The following is a 7,594-nucleotide window of genomic DNA, read 5'->3' on the forward strand; positions in this document are numbered from 1 at the left end:
CAGCTGTACTATTGCAGGCCTGCAGGCTTCGCATTTCTGAAGCTTGGCTCGCAAATGCGAGTTCGCAAATGTGAGGGCTGAGTTGCAAATGCGAAACAGCCGAGGCCAGCCCTTCCTCGCAAATGCGAGATTTTTCTTCGCAAATGCGATAGCTCCCCATTTGGGCCTGTCTTCACAAATGCGACCGGATGTTTGCAAATCTGACTTCGCAAATGCGAAAGTTGCTTCACAAATGCGAGCTTAGCAGAGCCTGGGTTCGCAATTGCGAACCCTGATCGCAATTGCGATACCTGCAACCTGTAAGTTCATAACTTAGACGCATTTTCAATCATTTTTCACATCTTCTCAAAACATAGGCTTGGCCAGATTTTTTCTAACTAATTTTCTTCAATCTTTAACATCTTTTCACATGATTTCAACTCAAAATCAATGTTTTCATGGGGGAAATTGGGTGTTTTGGGTAGAACTTAGGTTTTTCAAAATTGGGGATTTGGACTTTGATTTGAGGTCCGATTTCAAAACAAATTATATATTTGAGTTCGTGGGGGAATGGATAATCGGGTTTTGACCATGTGGGCCCGGGGGCGATTTTTGACTTTTTTGGGAAAAACTTTAGAAAACTTATTTCCATGCATTATAAATGATTCATTTAGCACTTATTAATATTATTAAGTAACTTGTGGCTAGATACGAGCGAGTTTGTGGTAGAATCAAGAGGTAAAGCGATAGTTGAGGCTTGAATTGTGTTCGTGGCATCGAGGTAAGTGTTTGGTCTAACCTTAGCTTGAGGGATTAGGAGTTGTGTCCTATTTGTTACATGTTACTTGTTGAGTACAACGTATAGGCATGGTGACGAGTATCTATACATTGGTGTCAAGCATGACCGTGAGTCTTAAATTGAAATTGTTGTGTTCTTAATAAATACTACGAATGCTTAAGTTGTTGATTCTCCGTGTTGATCAAGGATTATGAATATTCTCATGGGAATTACTTATGATTGAGTATTGGTGCTAGTTGAGGTAGTTAGATGTGGGAACAAGTTTGGTTATAGCCGATTTTCCCTTGTCGGGACGTATTTACTTATACTGTCGATTCCCTTGCCGGGATAGTATTGTTTCTTTATTGATCCCTTGCTGGAACTCTTGTTGTTATTAGTGCTGAACTGTATATGTGTATCGGGTTGCGCACCGCAACAATATTATATTTGGATAGGGTTGCACGCCGCAACAATATTATATTTGGATCAGGTTGCACGCCACAACAATATTAAATTTGGATCGGGTTGCACGCCATAATAATATTATAATTGGATCGGGTTGCACGCCGCAACAATGATATAATTGGATCGGGTTGCACGACGTAACAATAATATAATTGGATCGGGTTTCACGCCGCAACGGTGATAAATAATATGGGAGAGGATTGCACACCTGCAACAAGATATGTGAAATAGGAGCGGGTTGCATGCCTGCAATAAGATATATGAAATGGGAACGGGTTGCATCCGGAGGGGGTTGCACGCCTGCAACGTGATATATGAAATGGGAACGGGTTGCACGCCTGCAACGAGACACACGAAATGGGATCGGTTTGCACGCCTGCAACAAGATGTGAAATGAAAGTGAATTCTGCATTTGTTTTCCTTATCCTTGTTAATAATTGGATTTTGGTTTCTTTATATTCTCTTGATATTCTGTTGTTATCCGTTATTCCCCGAAGCATGTTTCCCCTACCCAATTTTAATTGTAATTATCTGCTTCTATTTCCGTTGTATATGATATAAGTGCACAGGTTTATTTGGCAGTCTGGTCCTAGCCTCGTCACTACTTCGCCGAGGTTAGGCTAGACACTTACCAGCACATGGGGTCAGTTATGCTGATACTACACTCTGAATTGTGTGCATATATTAATATTGGAGCATTTGGACCACAGTGAGGTTGTTGCCTTCAATCTAACAGGCGACCTGAGGTAGTCCTGCAGACGTCCACAGGCCTTGGCGTCACCTCCTATCTTTCCTCCTTCTGTTTTTACTTATTCAGAGACAGACTTATGTATTTCATTCAGACTTTGTTTGTAGTGTTCTTAGACTGTCTGTGAAGTTGTGACTCCAGTTCTAGGTAGTATTGTACTTCAAATTATGTAGCAGCGTTCGGTTGGAATATTAAGTTTCGGCTTCCACATTTTCCGCTTGTTTAATCTTATTCCGTTGTTTAACTACTTAGTATTTTACATTGTTTAAAATGTTTAAATAAAAAGGGAGAGAAATTTGCAATATTCGACTTGCCTAGCTTCCATGAGTAGGCGCCATCACGACTCCCGAAGGTGGGAAATCCGGGTCGTGACAAGTTGGTATCAGAGCTCTAGGTTACATGGGTCTCACAGTTCACAAACAAGCTTAGTAGAGTCTGAGGGATCGGTATAGAGATGTCTGTATTTACCCCCAAAGGCTACGGAGTTAGGAAAAGTTTCACTTCTATTCTTCTCTGTCGTGTGGTTTTGTTCTCTCACTGTTAAATTGAAACCTCTACTCTTGTCCTTTCGCGAATGGCGAAGTCACGTGTCGCTTCTTCAGCTGAGCAGCAACACAGACCGGTGATAGATCAACTATGTCTATGGAGGCTTTGTGGAGGTTGGATAGGTTTCACCAAGCTCTTCACTACCACTTTTAGCGGTGCATCTTCTGAAGATCCCCAGGATTATCTAGACAGCTGTCATGAGGTTCTTAGGAACGTGGGTATAATGGAGACCAATGGGGTCGATTTTACTACTTTTCGCTTGTCTAGTTCTACCAAGACTTGGTGGAGGGATTATTGTTTGGCTAGACCAACCGGATCACCAGCCTTGACTTGGGAGCAGTTTACTCAGCTATTTCTAGAGAAGTTTCTCCCCATCACTCAAAGAGAGATCTATCGGAGGGAGTTTGAGCATCTCTAGCAGGGTTCTATGACCGTTACTCAGTATGAGACCAGATTCATCGACTTGGCCTGTCATGCTTTTATCATACTTCCCACCGAGAGAGAGAGGGTGAGGAGGTTCATTGAGGGACTTATCCAGCCTATTCGACTTCAGATGGCTAGGGAGACAAGGAGTGAGATTTCTTTTCAGGAGGTGGACAATATGGCCAGGAGACTGGAGATAGTTCTGTCGCAGGGAGGTGGTCAGGGGTCTAACAAGAGGCCTCGTCATTCAAGCAGATTCAGTGGCACCTTATTTGGAGGCAGGGATTCGTATGGTAGAGGCCATCCTCCTAGGCCTTTTTAGTCGGCACTTTAGGTTTCTCACGGTGCTTCAGGTGGCCGTGGTTCTCATATGCAGTATTCTGATTAGCAGTCCTATAGTGCACCATCATCTCCTATTAGTGCACATCCGCTTCAAAGTCTTCAGGGTCGTCAGCCCCAGCAGCCGAGGGCCTATTTTACTTGTGGCGACACAAGGCACATTGCTAGATATTGCCCTCGAGCACCGAGCAGTACTCAGCATCAGGGTTCCCATGCCATAGTTCAGGCACCGAGTGTTCCACAGCTCGTCCAGCTTGCTAGAGGTGGGGGTAGAGGTGCTAGAGGTGGAGGTAGATGTATTAGAGGTGGAGCTCAGACCGTTAGAGGTGGAGGCCAGCCAGCGGTAGGCCAACCTAGAGATGTAGTCTAGGGTGGTGGGGCCCAGCCCCGATGCTATGCTCTTCCAGCCAGGCCTAATGTTGAGGCTTCTGATGCATTTATCACAGGTATTGTTCTGGTTTATAGCAGAAATACTTCAGTTTTATTTGATCCAGGATCTACATACTCCTATGTGTCGTCTTATTTTGCACGGTATTTGGTCATGCCTAGTGATTCTTTGAGTGCTCATGTTTATGTGTCCACACCGGTAGGTGATTCTATTGCAGTAGATCGAGTCTATCATTCATGTATAGTTGTGATTGGGGGTCTTGAGACTCGTGTGGACTTATTACTTCTGGACATGGTTTATTTTGATGTCATATTGGGGATGGATTGGTTATCACCTTACCATGCTATCTTGGACTGTCATGCCAAGATTGTGACCTTAGCCTTGTCGGGTTTACCTCGTTTGGAGTAGAGAGGGACTTCTGATCATTCCACTCGTAGTGTAATCTCTTATATGAAGGCTCGGTGTATGGTCGAGAAGGGGTGTTTGGCCTATTTGGCCTATGTTCGTGATTCTAGTGCCGAGGTTCCTTCTATTGATTTTGTGCCTGTTGTTCATGAGTTTCCTAAGGTATTTCCTTTAGACCTGCCGGGTATGCTACCCGACAGGTATATTGACTTTTGCATTAATTTGGCTTCGATCACTCAGCCCATTTCTATTCCGTCGTATCGTATGGCCCCGCCTGAGTTGAATGAGCAGTTGTAAAACTTGCTTGAAAAAGGTTTCATTAGACCTAGTGTTTCGCCTTGGGGTGCGCTGGTGTTGTTTGTCAAGAAGAAGGACGGATCGATGAGGATGCGTATAGATTACCGATAGTTGAACAAGGTTACAATCAAGAATAAGTATCCATTGTCGAGGATTGATGATTTGTTTGATCAGCTTCAAGGTGCCAAGGTATTTTTGAAGATTAACTTGAGATCTAGCTACCATTAGTGGAGGATTAGGGCATCTGATGTCCCTAAGACAGCTTTCCGCACTCGGTACGGGCATTATGAGTTCTTGGTGATGTCCTTTGGGTTGACAAATGCCCCAACAGCTTTTATGGATTTGATGAACCGAGTGTTCAAGCCTTACTTGGATTCATTTATGATAGTCTTCATTGATGATATTTTAATTTATTCCCGCAGTCGGGAGGAGCATGAGCAACATCTGAGAGTGGTTCTTCAGACTTTGAGAGATAGTTGGTGGTATGCTAAGTTTTCGAAGTGTGAGTTCTGGTTGAGTTCGGTTGCATTCCTGGGTCATATTGTATCAACAGAGGGTATTCAGGTTGATCCGAAGAAGATTGAGGTAGTCAAGAACTGGCCTAGACCAGCATCAGCTACAGAGATCCGGAATTTCTTGGGATTGGCTGACTACTATCGTCGATTTGTGGAGGGGTTTTCATCTATCGCAACCTCAATAACCCAGAAGGGTGCCCAGTTCAGATGGTCGAACGAGTGTGAGGCGAGCTTTCAGAAGCTTAAGGCAACTCCGACTACGGCATCGGTGTTGGTTTTGCCCACAGGTTCCGGGCCTTATACAGTTTATTGTGATGCATCTCGTATTGGACTTGGTGCGGTGTTGTTGTAGGATGGCAAGGTCATTGCCTATGCTTCGCGGCAGTTGAAGATTTATGAGAAGAATTATCCGGTTCATGATTTGGAGTTGGCAGCCATTGTTCACGCGTTGAAGATTTGGAGGCATTATCTGTATGCCATGGCATGTGAGGTGTTCACGGATCACAAGAGTCTGCAGTATTTGTTCAAGCAGAAGGAGCTAAATTTGAGGCAGAGAAGGTAGTTGGAGCTATTAAAGGACTATGATATCACCATCTTATATCATCCGGGAAAGGCCAATGTGGTGGCCGATGCTTTGAGTAAGAAGTCAGTTAATATGGGCAGTCTTGCTTATATTCTGATCGGTGAGAGACCACTTGCTTTGGATGTTCAGGCTTTGGCCAATCAGTTCATAAGGTTGGATGTTTCTGATCTCTAGCCGTGTGTTAGCTTGCACAGTCGCTCGTTCTTCTTTATTGGAGCGTATCCGAGATCGGCAGTATGATGATCCTTATTTGTGTGTCCTTAGGGACACGATGCAGCATGGAGGTGCCAAGCAGGTTACATTAGGAGATGATGGAGTTTTGAGAATGCAGGGTCGAGTTTGTGTGCCTAATGTGGATAGACTTTGAGAGTTGATTTTAGAAGAGGCCCATAGTTACCAGTACTCTATTCATACGGGCGCCACGAATATATATCAGGATTTGCGGCAGCATTATTGGTGGAGAAGAATAAAGAAGGACATCGTTGCATATGTGGCTCGATGTTTGAATTGTCAGCAGGTTAAGTACGAGCATCAGAGACCTGGTGGTTTGTTCCAGAAGATTGAGATTCCTGAGTCGAAGAGGGAGCGTATCACTATGGACTTCGTTGTTGGACTCCCACGGACTCAGAGGAAGTTTGATGCAGTGTGGGTTATTGTTGATAGGCTGACCAAGTCAGCACATTTCATTCTTGTAGCAGTCTCCTGCTCTTCCGAGAGGTTAGCTGAGATCTATATTTGGGAGATTGTCCGTCTTCATGGTGTGCCTGTGTCTATCATTTCGGACCGAGGTACGCAATTTACCTCAAATTTCTGGAGAGCAGTTCAGTGAGAGTTGGGCACACATGTTGAGTTGAGCACAACATTTCATCCTCAAACGGACGGGCAGTCTGAGTGGGCCATTCAAATTTTGGAGGATATGCTCCGAGCTTGTATCATTGACTTTGGAGGCTCGTGGGATCAGTTTTTGCCTTTAGCAGAGTTTGCCTACAACAACAGCTACCAATCGAGTATCTAGATGGCTCCTTATGAGGCTTTGTATGGTAGGCGGTATCGGTCGCCGGTTGGATGGTTCGAGCTGAGGGAGGCTCGGTTGTTGGGTACAGATTTGGTTCAGGATGCCTTGGACAAGGTCAAGATTATTCAGGATAGGCTTCGTACAGCTCAGTCCAGGCAAAAGAGTTATGTTGACTGTAAGGTTCGTGATTTGGCATTTATGGTCAGTGAGCGGGTATCGCTTCGAGTGTCATCTATGAAGGGCGTGATGAGATTTGGGAATAAGGGCAAGCTTAGACCTAGGTTCATTGGCCCGTTTGATATTCTTGATCGAGTGGGAGAGGTGGCTTACAGACTTGTATTACCGTCGAGCTTATCAACCATGCATCCAGTGTTCCATGTGTCCATGCTTCAGAAATATCACGGCGATCCATCCCACGTGTTAGATTTCAGCACTATCCAGTTGGACAAGGACTTGTCTTACGAGGAGGAGCCAGTAGCTATTCTAGACCGGCAGGTTCGTCAGTTGAGATTGAAGAGTTTTCCTTCTGTTCGTGTTCAGTGGAGAGGTCAGCCTGCTGAGGCATCGACCTAGGAGTCTGAGTCTGATATGTGGAGCCGTTATCCCCATCTTTTCCCCAATTCAGGTACTTCCTTCTTATGTCCGTTCGAGGTCGAACGGTTATTTTAGAGGTGGAGAATGTGATGACTCAAAAGGTCATCACTTATTTTAAAAATGAATTATGTGTTCTAAGGCCTTAAAACCCTCTTTCTGTCTTACCTCAATTTGCGTGCATAGTCCGGGCGCGTAGCCGGAAAGCCATTATGTGAAAATATGTGAAAAATGATGAATTTTGCCTTTAAAATGAGTTTAAGTTGACTTCGGTCAACATTTTGGGTAAACGGATCCGGACCCGTGATTTGACGGTCCTGGAGGGTCCGTAAGAAAATATGGGACTTGGGCGTATGCCCGGAATCAAATTTCGAGATCCCAAGCCCGAGAAATGAATTTTTAAAGAAAATTAATCTGGAATATTATTGAGTTTTTGGAAATGATACGTGTTTAGAACTTGATGGTATCGGGCCCGTATTTTGGTTCCGGCGCCCGGTACGGGTCATATATGTGATTTAAGAT

This window comes from Nicotiana tabacum, chromosome 11, assembly GCF_000715075.1.
Source record: "Nicotiana tabacum cultivar K326 chromosome 11, ASM71507v2, whole genome shotgun sequence".
NCBI lineage: Eukaryota > Viridiplantae > Streptophyta > Magnoliopsida > Solanales > Solanaceae > Nicotiana > Nicotiana tabacum.